The 14876-nt window shown below is 45.2% G+C and overlaps 1 protein-coding gene and 1 long non-coding RNA gene across 2 annotated transcripts in view; one reads left to right on the forward strand and one right to left on the reverse strand.

Annotated features, from left to right (window-relative positions):
• The window catches only part of LOC138754106 (phosphatidylethanolamine-binding protein 4), a 328885-nt gene that overhangs the window by 19481 nt on the left and 294528 nt on the right, over positions 1 to 14876 (reverse strand). The window lies entirely within an intron of this gene.
• Positions 5483 to 13291, forward strand: LOC138754107 (uncharacterized). Its single transcript, XR_011351567.1, has 3 exons — positions 5483 to 5669; positions 9151 to 9224; positions 13002 to 13291. It is a non-coding gene; the product is annotated as an uncharacterized lncRNA (long non-coding RNA).

Consider the following 14876-nt stretch of genomic DNA (forward strand, 5'->3'; position numbering starts at 1 on the left):
CAGGTCAGGTGTGTAGAACAAGTGCAGGAATCAACTCAGTCAGCCAGTTGCAGGACCATTAAGATTTCCAAATTGTTGGAAACTTACTGTCATATGTATCCCTGAAGGAAGTGGTCCCAGAAATAAAAGAGGCATTGGGTGTTATTTTCCAAGATTAAGTCTCTGGTTCCTATGGATTGGAGGATAAATAATGCAATGCCACTAATTTAAAAAAAAACTGGAGGATAAGGAAGGAATTATAAACTGGTTAGCCTTACATCTGTAATGGGTACAATATCAGACACAAATATTAAAGATATAATAGCAGTTTAGCAGAAGGATTTCAAAGCTTGCAGCTGGAAAAACGGGCTGAAAAATGGTAGATGGAATTTAATGCAGACAAGTGTGAGGAGTTGCATTTTGGAAGGACAAAGCAAGCAAGGACATACACTGAATGGCAGGGCATTGAGGAGTGTGGTAGTACTGAGGGACCTGGGAATACAGATATATAATTGCCTGAAAGTGGCATCACAGGTGGTTAGGGTAGTAAAGTGAACTTATGGCATATTGAAACTTCATAAATCAAAGTGTTGAGCATACAAAGGAGCTGGGTTGGTAAAGTCCCTTGGTTAGGCCAAATTGGGAGTATTGCGTCCAGTTTAGGTCACCTAACTACAGGAAAGATAGAAAGAGTGCACAGAAAATTTACTAGGATGTTGCCCAGACTTCAGTAACTGAGTTACAGGGAAAGGTTAAATGGGTTAGGACTTTATTCCCTGGAGTGTAGAAGAATGAGGGGAGATTTGACTGAGGTATTTAAAACTATGAGGGGGATAAACAGAGTAAATGTAGATAGGCTTTTTCTACAAAGGGTAGGTGAGATACATCCAAGAGGATATGGGTTGAGAAAGGGTAAAAGTTTAGAGGGAACATGTTGGGGAATTTCTTCACAGAGAGTGGTAGGAATATGGAATGAGCTGCCAGCTGAGGCTGGCTCAATTTTAACAGTTAGGAAGAATTTGGACAGGTACAGGGATGGGTGAAGTATGGAGGGCTGTGAATTGGGTGCAGGTCAGTGGGACTAGGCAAAAAAAAGGTTCGGCACAGACTAGAATAGGCCTGTTTCTGTGCTGTAGTGTTCTATGGAGGGGCGAGGTCAGTCGATTGAGGGTGCAAGGTGATAACAGATTGAGCTTTGTGGCAAGGGTACATTTAGATTGAAACCAGTGGAGGGGGATAAACAGTGGGAGGTTACTCTTAGCGATGGGGTATGTGCTGGGTTTTTCAGTAAAGTTAAAAATTAACTGCATGTTAAAGTGAGGGCTGGAACCAACTGCCTGCATGTATTTCTAAGTCACTGTGTTTCTGCACTGTGTTAAAGGTGTGGTAATTGGTTTCCTATTATCAATATGCAAAATGTACATGTCAAATCAAAATCGCTTTAACTTACATGGTAGATTTATTCAATAAATCTTTCTTATGTTCAGCTTGATCCATTGATGATTGTTTTCCTTTCATTTTCCATGGGAATTGGGCAGCGCTGTTAGCATAGCAGTCAGCTCTTCACTATTACAGCGCCAGCAACCTGGGTTCTCCCTGTGTCCGGGTGGTCCGGTTTCCTCCCACCCTTCTAAACGTGAAGGACAATTGGGTGTAATTGGGCAGCACAGGGTCATGGGCAAAAAGGGCCTGTTACTGTGCTGTATGTCAAAAAAAAGTGGTTTGTACTTGATAGTTATCTTGATGTGATGAGCTGTCGGGTCTATTTCTCCCAGTGTAACTCTATGCCCCTATTAATTTCTTTGTTCATTAAAATATTTTATTCATTCTTCCATTTACCATGCCTCAGAGTTTAGAACTTTCCCTTGAGCCAGGAGATTCTTCTACACAGATTTGAAAGCAAAGTTTTGACAACACTTCAGTGCATTACTGGAAAATTGCCACATTATCAAAGCGGGCATCTTTGAGACAAGCCCTTTAAAAATGCCAAAGTTCAGTTCAGATTTATTGCCATAGTACATCAATGTCATTACATACAACCCTGTGATGCTTTTTCCTGGGAGCCTGGCAGAATTTCTACTTACTGAAGAAAGGATAAAGTGACAGAGTATTTAGAGGTGGTTTGGGAGGAATTGCTTGAGCAGCTTGTACACACACATTTCAAAACACAGGACTTTTGCAGAGTGCTTTTTGCAGAAAGAGCAACCAAGTTGCAGAATCCAGCTGGCCTGGGAGAGCAGGTGATCTTTGCAGGCAGAGGGAAAACAGCTTTGGCTCTCAGAGAGGGAGGGGGTGAAATAGAGAGAAAGGAGACAGAAATCAGTTCCAGAGGGACAAGCTGGCAAACTTTGGAAGATGGCCTGGTCAAAGGAGACTAGCTGTCTGAAAAGTGACCTGAAAGAAAGAACTCTGAAGGGGGCAAGGTTTGTCCTGGAAAAGGAATCTCTCTCTGAAAACCATCAAGAACCCTCCTGAGTGGTAACCATTTGCCAGTTAAGCACCAAAGACTGGTGAACTTTGTTAATGCTAACTTATGTGGACAGTTGCCTGCAACCAGTGAGATTGGACTGTGATCCAAAGAACTTTTCTAATCTTAAATATACATTACACACACCTGCACTTAGTATTAGAGGGGGGATTAAGTAAGTTAGGTAGGTTAAGTAAGTAAATTAAGTAATAAGTGAAAGTTTAATTCTGTTTTCTTGTCCAAATAAAATTAAAAACTACTTTTGTTTAAGTAACCCTGTGTCATGGTGCATATCTAATGCTGCTGGATTTTGGGGTCCTCTGGACTCTGTAACAATATAAAAGAGAGGAATGTTGTCTCAGGTGGAAATAAAGGTTTCACGACATGAGTTCAAAACACTGCAGGGGAGATATGCCCAAAGTCTTGTCCATAGTTATCCATAAATAAAAAAGGATTTTCAAACAACATGTTGGTTGAAGCTCGATGAGTACAATTTGAGTGTCACTTGCCCGATGTCACAGTTGTGACTACATTTCGCTGCTAGTAACATAACTTTTGGCAAAGCCCAAAATTCTGAAACACATAATAGAAATGCAAGTATTTTTTTCTTATAATGAATGCTTCAGTCATCTGTACAAATTCATTTTAAGAAAAGATAACACATTTTTAATTTAATTCAAAAATAAATCAGGATGTTAATTTCAAAATTATTATCTTTAACTCAGTAGTATACTTTTGTGCTTCCTTCTTTATCTTTGTATTGCCGATCCTTATTTTAATCAGCAAGCAATGGAATTCCCTCCTTTAATATCTCCAAATTAAAACTTATTAATTGTACTCTTTTTCTTCCCTGTTCTTGTTTTTTTAAATTACAACAGTGACTAGTGATAGAGTCATACAGCACAGAGCCAGAAATTTCAGCCCCAGGGGTCCATGCTGTCAATCAAGAACCCATCCACACCAATTCCACACTAATCCCATTGTATGCTTCCCATCTCCCCTAGATTCTACCACTCATCTACATAGGGGCAATTTAGAGTGACCAATCAGCCAACCAGTGCATACGTCAAAACTGGTTGCTATGCTTTTTTTTTCACTGAAAGGCAGTGGATAGTTCTGCATTATCTTTTCCTATTTTTCATTTATAATACATAAAAAGAAGCCTGCACATTTCTCTCTATCTTTTTTTAAATCTACAGCTGAGGCACGAAGCATTCGATTCTGCTCCAGGGTAGTGGAAGAGGATTGGGGAAGAGGAGTGAGGGGGCGAGTTATTTTCATGTGCTCATGGTTGACACTGTGAGTCAGCAAGGCATTCCTCTGGGGGTGGAATTCATGCTGCCTGCCGAAATCTCCTAACATCCAATCAGAAAAGGCATCGAAGGTGGTGGAGAATTCTGTGTTAAAGACCACCCCCACACAATCTCTGAAAGAAGGAATACTTGTTAGAGAATTACAAAGGGATAAAAATAGTGGTTTAGTGGTTGTACAAGTGCATCATAGTGTAAAGGGAGGGGGTCATTTTCTAATGCTATGCTAGAATGTATATAAAATAATACTGCCAAATGATATGTCATCAGGCATTGGATTTAATTGGTCAAATATCCAGCATTTATTCCAGGTTTTTACTTTAGCTACAAGGCCGATTATCCATAAAGCTAACACTTCATAATAACAAGCTTACTTATAAAATACTGGAATAAATCAGTTTTCACTGCTGATTTCTTTCTTCCATCTGGTAGCTATAAAAAAAAATGAAATACATGGAATTTCTCCTTTACTTTTAGAAGGTAAGCGTCTGTCCTAGTTGTTCTTCCATTACCCAGTTTCAACTCAGTTACTTCAGTCACATCAGAATTGAATACACATCTGCCCTCGTCCCATCCCCTGTCATATGTAACTTCTCTCCCCTTTCACCTTCACCACCCCCCACTCCACTCCACCTCCAGACATAACTTCTCTCATTCTCTCTCCATTTTGGAAGAAAAATTATTTATGGACATCTATGATAAACCTACTGATTCCTACAGTTACATTGACTAGACCTCTTCCCACTCAGTCCCCTAAAAAAAAGGATGCAGTTCCTTTCTCTCATTTTGTCTCTCTCCATTCCATCTGCTTCCTGGAGAGGGCCTTCCATTCCAGAATATCTAAGATGTCTTCCTTCAGTAAATGTGGTTTCCCCTTCACTGCCATCAATTCAGCCCTCACCTGCATCTCCTCCATTTCCTGCACATCCGCTATGGCCTCATCCCACCAAGCACCCACACCCCCTCTCCTCCAGGCACAACTGTTCCATTGTTCCAGTTCTTCAGCACCTGCAGATTTCTTGTTTACCTCAGAATTAATTTATAGACATAGGATCATACAGTAGGGAAACAGGCCCAACTTGCCAACTAAAATGTCCCACTCACACTAGCCCATAAGCCTGTATCTAGCACATAACCATCTAAACCCATCCTAACCATGTATCCATTCACAGTGAGAGGGTGAATATAATAAAAAAAATTTCAGGTAACTAATTATGCAATTATATAGCAAATTCTTGACCACTGCAAGATTGTCAAAATTACACACACCTCTCCTTATAATTGTTGAGCAATTAATTTAAAGAGAGGTCAAAACATTTGGAATTATGTATACTTTAATAAAAACAATTTCCAAAGACAAAGTGAATATTAAATGTGCTTTTAAATCTGGTGCAACTTGTAGTGTTAGATAATAAAAGCTAATATACTCAGCTTCAAATTTTGTCTAAACAATGGCAACTTAAACAGAGAAATAAGATGCAGTTGTTAAGACACATGATAAGGAACTCCAATTAACTCACAGTGGTATGTCGGTGAAGTTTCAAAACAAGAAGCAAATCTCAATGTACTAGATCATTCCCCATCGTCCCATTACCTCAGTAAAACCTCGGAATGGTTAGTCAAACATGATGTCCCTAATGACAGAAAATGCACAACATGTGCTTGAACATTATGTTTTAGATTGGCTCCTCCTTAAAGTCTTTTCCTGCATTTCTATTGTGACTGAATATAGTCTGCTGTTTGGCAAAATGATTAAACAATAAGTTGGTGACAATAAGAGACAACAGATGCTGGAATCTGGAGCAGGAAAGAAAGTGTTATAGGAACTCAGCAGGCCAGGCAGCATCTGTGGTGGCAAAGGATGGTCTGTAGCCGCACACTACTCGAAGAAAGACATACACAGGTGTAGCAAGGTATAGCTCTGTGTTTTTGCCCAGCTTTTATACTGTTGGTGTTCCTGCTGTTTGAGCCATCAACTGACGTCACCACCTGCATAACGATAGTGGGTTTCCCGCGTGCGGGCCCCCTTCTTGCATTACAATGCCTTCTTCCCCGCGTACTATCCCCAAGCTGTTGGCTGTGCAGTGGGGGTCAGCGCCATGTTGGGGATCTGGCCCCTATGCTGCCTTAGCCGTATGACTACCTGTTCACTTGCTGGGGCCAGTGCCGCTGCGCGGTCTGCTGGCTCCTGGTTGCGCTTGTTGCCCAGAGCACCGGCCTGATTGCTGCAGTGGCATGCCACTACACGACCCCCCCCCCCCCCCAAAACCAGAACCAGCGGTTTTGTCTTTGATGCCTGAAGACAGTGTATCTGTTGTCTTTGGAAGTCTGCCTTGCGTGGTACTGGTGTCTTGATGGGGCATGTCGAGTCCAGGTGTGCCGGCTTCAACCAGTCCGTAGTGAAGACCTCCATCTTGCCTCCAACCTCCAATTCGAACGTAGGGCCGTTGTTTCATATGAACCGGAATGGACACTCGTACGGCCTCTGTAGCGGTGGATGGTGTGGATCCCTGCAAATAAAAACATATGGACCTGCAGGTCGTTGAGTACGTTGGCCCTCACTTGTCCGTGCCTGGTCGGTGGAGTGAGGGCCAGGATTCTGACTTGTTCCCATAGCCTGCAGAGTGCTGCTGTATCGTCCAGTTGCTTGTCTGGGGACAGTGTGAATTCCTGGGGAACACCAGTGGAGCTCTGTACACGAGTTCTGCGGAAGAGGTGTTGAGGACCTCCTTGGGTGCAGTGTGGATCTCTAACAGTGCCCATGGTAGCTTGTCCACCCAGTTGGGTCCTTGTAGTCTGGCCATGGGTGCGAACTTGAGGTGTCTGTGGAAGTGCTCTACCATGTGGGTGATAGGCTGTAGTATGGTGTAGCTGAGTGCCCCACAGATTCGTGAGGTCAGACTAGAGGCTGGAAGTGAATTGGGCCCCTCTGTCCAATGTGATGTGGGTTGGATGAAGAGATTAGGGCTTTTGGGCAGGAGGTCATGGAAGTGTCTGCCATTGGGACTTCTTCAGGTGAAGCAGTCAACCATTGTGAATAAGCAGCGTAATCCCTGGAAAACTGGTAGGGGTCCCACAATGTCCACGTGGACGTGGTCAAACCTTTGCTCTGTGGGCTCGAAGTGCTGTGGTGGGGTCTTGGTGTGCCTCTGCACCTTGGCTGTCTGGCACTGCGTGCACGTCTTCACCCACCTGCTGAATTGTTTTCAGAGACCATGCCACACATACTTGCTGGCCACCAGCCAGACCATGGTCCTGATGGATGGGTGAGCCAGCTCGTGGATAGATTAGAAACCTGTTGTCTCCAAGTCGTGGGGTTGATAGGTCTGATTTGTCTGGTGGCTACATCACACTAATGGATGGTGTTACCTGCGCCTACTGAGATATCCTGGAGTTGCAGTCCCAAAATGGCTGTCCTGTATTGGGGAATCTCCTTGTAGCCTTGTTGTGCTTTGCCAGTGCCACGAAATCCACTCCCTTCCATAGTGCGTGGATGGTCTGCTTGGACAGTACGCCTGCCATCACTTTGTCTTTGCCAGAGACTTGTTGCATGCGGTGTACTCAGAGATATATGTTGGCGAGCTGACCAAAGGTCTGAGATTTTGGGCAGGGTGAAGGTCAGGGGTCGGTGAAAGTCGTAGAAGTCCTGCCCTCAAGGAAGTACCACCAGAAGCTCCCTGTCAAAAGTGCTGTACTTCAGTTCTGAAGGTCGCAGACGCCGAATGAAGAAAGCCAGCAGCTGCCAGCTCCCTCCGATTTGCTGCTCCAGAAGTCCACCAATCGCCATTCCTGAGGCATCTACCACCTGGACTGTTGGAGCATCCACCCTGGGGTTAGCCAGAAGAGTGGCGCCGCCAGGGCTTCCTTGGCCTTTACGAAGGCCTCTGCCGACTCTGTGCCCCAGGTTACGTCCTTGGCTTTGTCCACCATGCGGGCGAACAAGGACTGCATGATTCTGGCCACTGAGGGGACGAATCTATGATCAAAGTTGATCATCCCCACAAATCCTGCAGTTCCTTGGTCATGCTGGGCCCAGGAAATTTTGGATGCCTTCCACCTTGCTGGGTAGTGGTGTGGCCCCTTCTTTGGTTATCCTATGGCCCAGGAAGTCAATGGTCTCTGATCCAAACTGGCATTTGGCTGAGTTGATTGTCAGTCCAAACTTACTCAGCCGGGTGTAGAGGTTGCAGAGTTGCACCAAGTGTTCTTGCCGGTCTTTTCTCACCACCACGATGTTGTTGTGGTAGACAAAAGTGCTGTCCAGGTCTCGGCCCATTGCATCTATCAGCTGCTAGAAGATTTGTGTGGCATTCTTCAGCCCGAACAGCATGTATAGGAATTCAAACAAGCTGAACAGGGTGATGATGGCGGACTTGGGGATGTCATCAGGGTGTATGGGGTCCTAATGGTATCCCCACACGAGATCCACTTTAGAGAAAATTGTTAACCCATATAGGTCAGCCACAAAGTCCTGTATGTGAGGCATGGGATAGCAATCTGGCGTAGTGGCCTTGTTAAGCCAGCGGTAGTCATTGCATGGTCTTCAACCCCCAATGGCTTTGGGCACCATGTGCAGGGGAGAAACTCATGGGCTGTCTTACTGCCATACTATGCCCAGTTCTTCCAGCTTTTTGAACTCCTCCTTAGCTAGTTGGAGCTTCTCCCAGGGCAGTCATCATGGAGTGTTGGCCCTGGGTAAGGATGTGATGTCACACCGTGTCTGGGCATCTTCAAGGTGAACTAGGGGATAAACACTTTCGGAAACTCCATGAGGATTTTGGCATACTCATCTGAGAAACGCTGCACAAAGTCCAGGTTGGGGGGCTGGGAGTCTGGCATCCTTGAGAGGGAAGGTCTGGAATGTCTTTGCATAGACAAGTCTCCGGTCTTTCAGGACCACCAGCAGGTTGTGGGCAGACACAAAATCTGCCCCGAGAAGCAGTTGTTCCACTGCTGCCAATGTGAACACCCATGAGATGAGGCTGACTCCCAACTGCAGTTGGACCCTTACCAGTGCCATAGGTCCTGATGGTGCTGTTGTTGGCAACTCTCAACATAGGGCCCACTTGCCCATTTCTGGTTTTCTGCCCCAACGGAGGCAGGATGCCGACCTCTACCCCTGCGTCCACGAGGAACCACCGCCCTGATTGATGGTCCCTCACGTACAGGAGGCTGATGACTTCGATGGCTGGCCCCGGCATTTCTCTGGTACGTGCATGGTGGTCGCCATTCGTAGGGTCCACAGCCCCATCGCTGGTGATAGAAGCACCACTGGTCATTGAGCTGACCTCCCTTGTGGGGTTGCTGCTCCTTCTGTGCTTTGGCCCAGGTCTGGCTGTGGGGTTTGGTGACACACCCCACGGATGCCTAGCTCTCTTTCTTTTGCTTCCACAGGATGTCCACTTGTGCTGCAACTTTTCGGGGGCTACTGAAGTCTGCGTCCGCCAGGAGCAGTTGGATGTCTTCAGGTAAGAACGCTTGCTCAAACATTATGTGGGGTTCATGCTTCCCAATGAGGGCCAGCATATCGTTCATCAGGGCTGATGGGGATCTGTCCTCCAGCTCATCTAAGTGGAGCAAATGTACCCCTCTCTCGCCGTGAGAGCCCAGAAGTCTCGATAAGCAACTCTTTGAATGCAGTGTAGGCGCCTTCCGACAGGGGCCGCTGGATGGCTGTGTCCTGGTCCAGGATGCTCACCACATAGTAGCACTGGGTGGACTCTGCTGTGATCTGCCGGATCTGAAACTGTGCCTCAGCCTGGTTGAACCAGACATTGGACTGATTCGTCCAGAAGGTCGGCAGCTTCAGGATGACTGCATGGATTGCTGCCGACTTGCTCGTTGTTGGGTTTAGATGCCGTCGGGGTCACCAAGACACACACAGGTGTAGCAAGATATAGCTCTGTGCTTTATTGGACTGAAGCCCACCTTTTATACCATTGGCATTCCCGCCGTTTTCCCCATCAACTGACATCACCGCCCACATAACAATAGCAGGTTTCCCACATGCGGGCCTCCTTCTTGCATTACAATGCCTTCTTCCCCGCGCACTATCCCCAAGCTGTTGGCTGTACAGCTGGGGCCAGCGCCATGGTGGGGCTGCTGACCCTTATACTGCCTTAACCGTACGACCGCTGGTTCGCTTGTTGGGGCCAGTGCTGCTGCACAGTCTGATTGCGCCCGATTGCTGTGGCTCCTGATTGCGCCCAATTGCTGTGGCTCCTGATTGCGCCCGATTGCTGTGGCTCCTGATTGCGCCCGATTTCTGTGGCTCCTGATTGCGCCCGATTGCTGTGGCTCCTGATTGCGCCCGATTGCTGTGGCTCCTGATTGCGCCCGATTGCTGGGGCTCCTGATTGCGCCCGATTGCTGTGGCTCCTGATTGCGCCCGATTGCTGTGGCTCCTGATTGCGCCCGATTGCTGTGGCTCCTGATTGCGCCCGATTGCTGTGGCTCCTGATTGCGCCCGATTGCTGTGGCTCCTGATTGCGCCCGATTGCTGTGGCTCCTGATTGCGCCCGATTGCTGTGGCTCCTGATTGCGCCCGATTGCTGTGGCTCCTGATTGCGCCCGATTGCTGTGGCTCCTGATTGCGCCCGATTGCTGTGGCTCCTGATTGCGCCCGATTGCTGTGGCTCCTGATTGCGCCCGATTGCTGTGGCTCCTGATTGCGCCCGATTGCTGTGGCTCCTGATTGTGCCCGATTGCTGAGGCAGTGGGCCACCACAGGTCAATATTTCATGCTGAGACTCTACATCAGGACTGGCATCATAGGGCATGAGCAGTGAGTCATTTGTTTTAACCTGTGAACCAAAATGATCAGCAGTTTTAGTTCCTCAACTCAAAAATAATTATACACTGCAGTCATGTTCCATGAGGCATCAATTCATACTTAAGCTACAACCAGGATGTATTTGTTAATGGAAAGTTAAATTTAGAAATTCATTAAAAAAAAATAAACCTATGGAAAGTATATAACAGGAAGTAACAATATTTCAGTTCTTAAAGCTGGTTGGTGCTATCTTGTGTCTCCTCAGTATTAAACATACTGTACCATTCATCAACAATGATTATTTCTCTGCACATTATCTTTTTGATAAGATGAAAGAACAAAGATATTCGCTGCAATCTGAGTGAAAACTTAAAAGGCAATAGCAGAAGAATTCTTCAGAGCCAGGTTGGGAATGTGAAATGGCTGAAGCCAATTAATTGTTTTCTATCCTCAAGTGTGTGGAAAGATTTGGCTCTGGATCAGCAGAGTTTGGACAAGACAGGAATCTAATGTTACCCTGGAACTATGACTGATGAAATAAGAGTCTCAATTAAATGGTGCTGCAGCAATAGTGACCAAACAGCTAATTTTCAGGTTATTTGAAACACTGGTTCGGCCGGCTATTGACAAAACTTAAAGATTCCAGCTGCTCCAGAAATTATGCTGGAACTATGAAAACAAATTTATGAAAATAATTTATGATGAGAAAGCTTTACTCATGTTTAAAGCCAAATTATTTCCACTGTCCTTTTCCACCGTTGACCCTTTACTCTCTCGCTCTCCATCCTTTTCTCTTCTTTTCCTCATCTCTCTCTCCACCTCTCTCTTTCACTCAATCCCCTCTCCTCACCCCTTTCTCATACCCCCTTTCCTAATCTCTTCAACTCTTCCCTCTGCCTTGAATCTCCCTCCTATATGTTGCCTCTTTTTACACAACCCTCTACCAAAGTATGATCAGCGAATTTGTAGATGGTGCTGTTGTTGTAACAAGCCACACAGTCATAGGTATAAAGTGAGAAGAGCAGAGGGGCTATGAAATGCAGATGCTAATTTGGTTTAAAGTCAGAAAAGAAAATGCTGAAAATACCCAGCAAATCACAGAATTATTTATGGAAGGGGTAATGGGAATGTTACACTTTCTAAAGGAGGTTTTGGAGCACGTCCTTAAATCTTCGCCTCTCTCGGCCTGGTAAGTGTTCCCAGGCTGTTTACAATACAGTATCTGTTTATGAATCAAGTGTTGGGCAGGCAAAATTTGTCACCTGCAACAATGGAACAGATGTTTGTCATGAGGGCCCTAACGAAGAAGGTGCTGGCTTGGAAGAGGACACTGATGTTGACTCACTGTTCCTTTTACTTTTTCAATGTTTTCTTCCCTTTTATTGACCTTGGACACTCACAGTAATCACTTTGCTAATGTCTGTGTATCATAGTTTGGTTCATATAATAGTTTTCCAATACATTGGGGCAAGAGGCATTTTCAACAATGAGCCAATCCCAAATGATGATTCTTAGATCTTATCCTGAGTCACCAATAACATGTGCACACTTAACAATGGAGATTACTGGATTATGTACATTATAAAGAATAATGATATTGAACTAGTCCACCCTTAGAAAGTTCTATTCTAGTTCATCTTACTGCACATACAATGGCCAAGGAAACAGTATTTCTCCAGACCATGGTACACAAAAATACCCACATAATCATAATAACCACATCTATGTATAAAAAATACTTTGGGATGATTTAATGGGTTACAGGATACTGCTCATCAATCAAGGGGCCTGGATATCAGTAAGGGAGCCCAGATAGCTCAGTTGGTAGAGCATCAGACTTTGGGGCAGCAGGTTTAGCATAATGGTTAGCGCAACACTTACAGTGCCAGCGACCCGGGTTCGAATCTGGCACTGTCGGTAAGGAGATTGTACATTCTCCCTGTCTGGGTCGGTTTTCTCCAGGTGCTCCGGGTTCCTCCCACCCTTCAGGGGCTGTAGCTTCATTGTGGCATTTGGGTGGCACATGCGGCTGGAAGGGCCTGTTACTGTGCTGTATGATTAAGAAAATCTCACAGTCTGCTGGTAGAAGCTATTTGTCAGCCTGGTAGTCCTGATTTTGATGCTACTGTAATTCTTTCCTGATGGTAGTGGGTCAAAGATGGAAAGAGTTCTCTATAATTCTTTGAGCCCTATTTAAGCAACACTCCCAGTAAATGTCCTCTCTAGAGGAAAGGGGGACCCCAGTGATCTTCTCTTCCATTTTGCTGATCTTTCGAATTGACTTCCGATCTAATACTTTGTAGCTACCAACCCACACAATGATACAGCCAGACAGGGCACTTTCAAGTGTGCTTCTGTAAAATGTCATGGGAGGCTGTTATGGTGATATACAAACAGAATAATGTGTTGGCACTATTAGATTTTAGCAGACAAACTTTCTCTGAGCTTGCTGTGTGTGGCACCTTTCCCACAGGTGACCATAATAACTGAAGTGGGTGACAACAAGAAAGCATCAGTAACCTGAACTTTCAGACCAACATGGAAGCAAGAACATGAACACAGAGCTAACAATGAAGGAAGAATCCGCCATTTAGCTGTGTTCCTCAGTGGGATGGCACCCTTCAATGAGAACCATCACATGCCATTCAACAAACCTCCCAGACCAGGCATAGCAGCCTGTACAACGGTGCCAACAGGTGACACAACATTGTCAGCTATACCTGGCTGAAAATTGATGCCAGGTAAAACAAGACATTCTGCATTTCTACTCATTCTTTCACAGAAATATACAACAAAGCTTCTTGAATTTAACCCTTCAGACTCTGGTCATTTTTAACCTTTCATAATAGTCCATGGGTAAATTACAGTATGAACAGCAGTATGAACCAACTGGTATAAAACCAATCCTGGGAAACAGAGACATGGAGCATATGCGTTTATTGCTAGTCCCTGAAAACATGGACATGGAGTTTATACGCTTGTTAGTTGTCCCGCAAAACTGGGACACGAAATATTGTTGGTAGTCCAAAGGGTTAAACAGGAAATTAAACAGTCAATCTGACTTTATGATAAAAAAATTCCTCATGCCCACTAAGTTCCGTAACCTTTGTGTGTGCTTCCAGCTCCCCGCCCTTTGTCGTGGTGTCTCCTGTGTGGCTGCAGTCTGCTTTATGGCAGGCTACTTCCTCAGTTGAAGTGTAAGCAGATGGTCTTGCAGACCTTTGAGAAACTCTTGCCCTGGACGGCCCAGCTACACCCAGCTGACTGAGGAAGCAGTCTGGAAAGGTTGGCTGCAGGGGACAGGTGTGCATGCTGATTCAAAGCTGGTTGTGCCAGGTGACTTTCTGCCTTGTCTTTGCTCCTCACCTGATTCCTTGTGCCTTCTGCCGGATTCTTGCCCACTACTGATCAGTGCTTGACACACCTCAAAATCAGAATCTATTATCAAGAATGGGCAGCATAGTTTGAGTAGGTTAGCGCAACGCCTTTATAGCACCAGCGATCAGGTCCACTCTGGGGTTAGAATCCTGCACTGGCTGTAAGGAGTTTGTATGTTCTCCCTGTGTCTGCGTGGGTTTTTTTTCCAGGGGCTCCAATTTCCTCCCACCATTCAAAAATGTACTGGGGGTGTAAATTGGTGGCACAAACTCATAGGGACAAAATGGCCTGTTACCATATGTCTAAATTTAAATTTTTAAAAATTAAATTTAAAATGAACATGTAACAATTTTGTTGCTTTGCCGCAGGTTCACAATGCCAACATTTACCATATATAAATTACAATACAAAATAAATAAAAATAGTGCAAAGGTAAGATAAAGACAAAGTAAGTCAGTGTCTATGGTTCATTGTTCCTTCAGAAATCTGATGGCGGAGGGGAAAAAGCTGTTCTTGTGCCACAGAATGCTCATCTTCAGGCTCCAGTACCTTTTACCGATGGTAGCAAAGTGAAGAAGGCATGGCCTGGGTGGTAGTGGTCCCTAAGGATAGAGGTTGCTTTCTTAAGACACCACCTCTTGTAGATGTCCTCGATGGAGTGACAACTCGTGGTCGTGATGTTGTAGTCCAAGGTAACAACACTCTGGAGTTTCTCCTTGTCCTGAGCATTGGCACCTCCATACCAGGCAGTGATACAACCAGACAGAATGCCAGAAAGAGACACCTCCCATTTACAGAATTTTAATTCCTCAGGGTGTTGAATTCTGAGTGGGCAAGTGCAAGAAGCAATGAGAAATTTTATTAATCTATTTATTTTCCCCTCAAATTTCCAACCTCTCTCCTGTGACTCCTCAGATTCTTCCTCACCTTCTGGCACCTCTTCCTGCTTGTCCCCTGTGATTCATTTGTT

The sequence above is a fragment of the Narcine bancroftii genome, chromosome 2 (assembly GCF_036971445.1).
Source record: "Narcine bancroftii isolate sNarBan1 chromosome 2, sNarBan1.hap1, whole genome shotgun sequence".
Classification (NCBI taxonomy): domain Eukaryota; kingdom Metazoa; phylum Chordata; class Chondrichthyes; order Torpediniformes; family Narcinidae; genus Narcine; species Narcine bancroftii.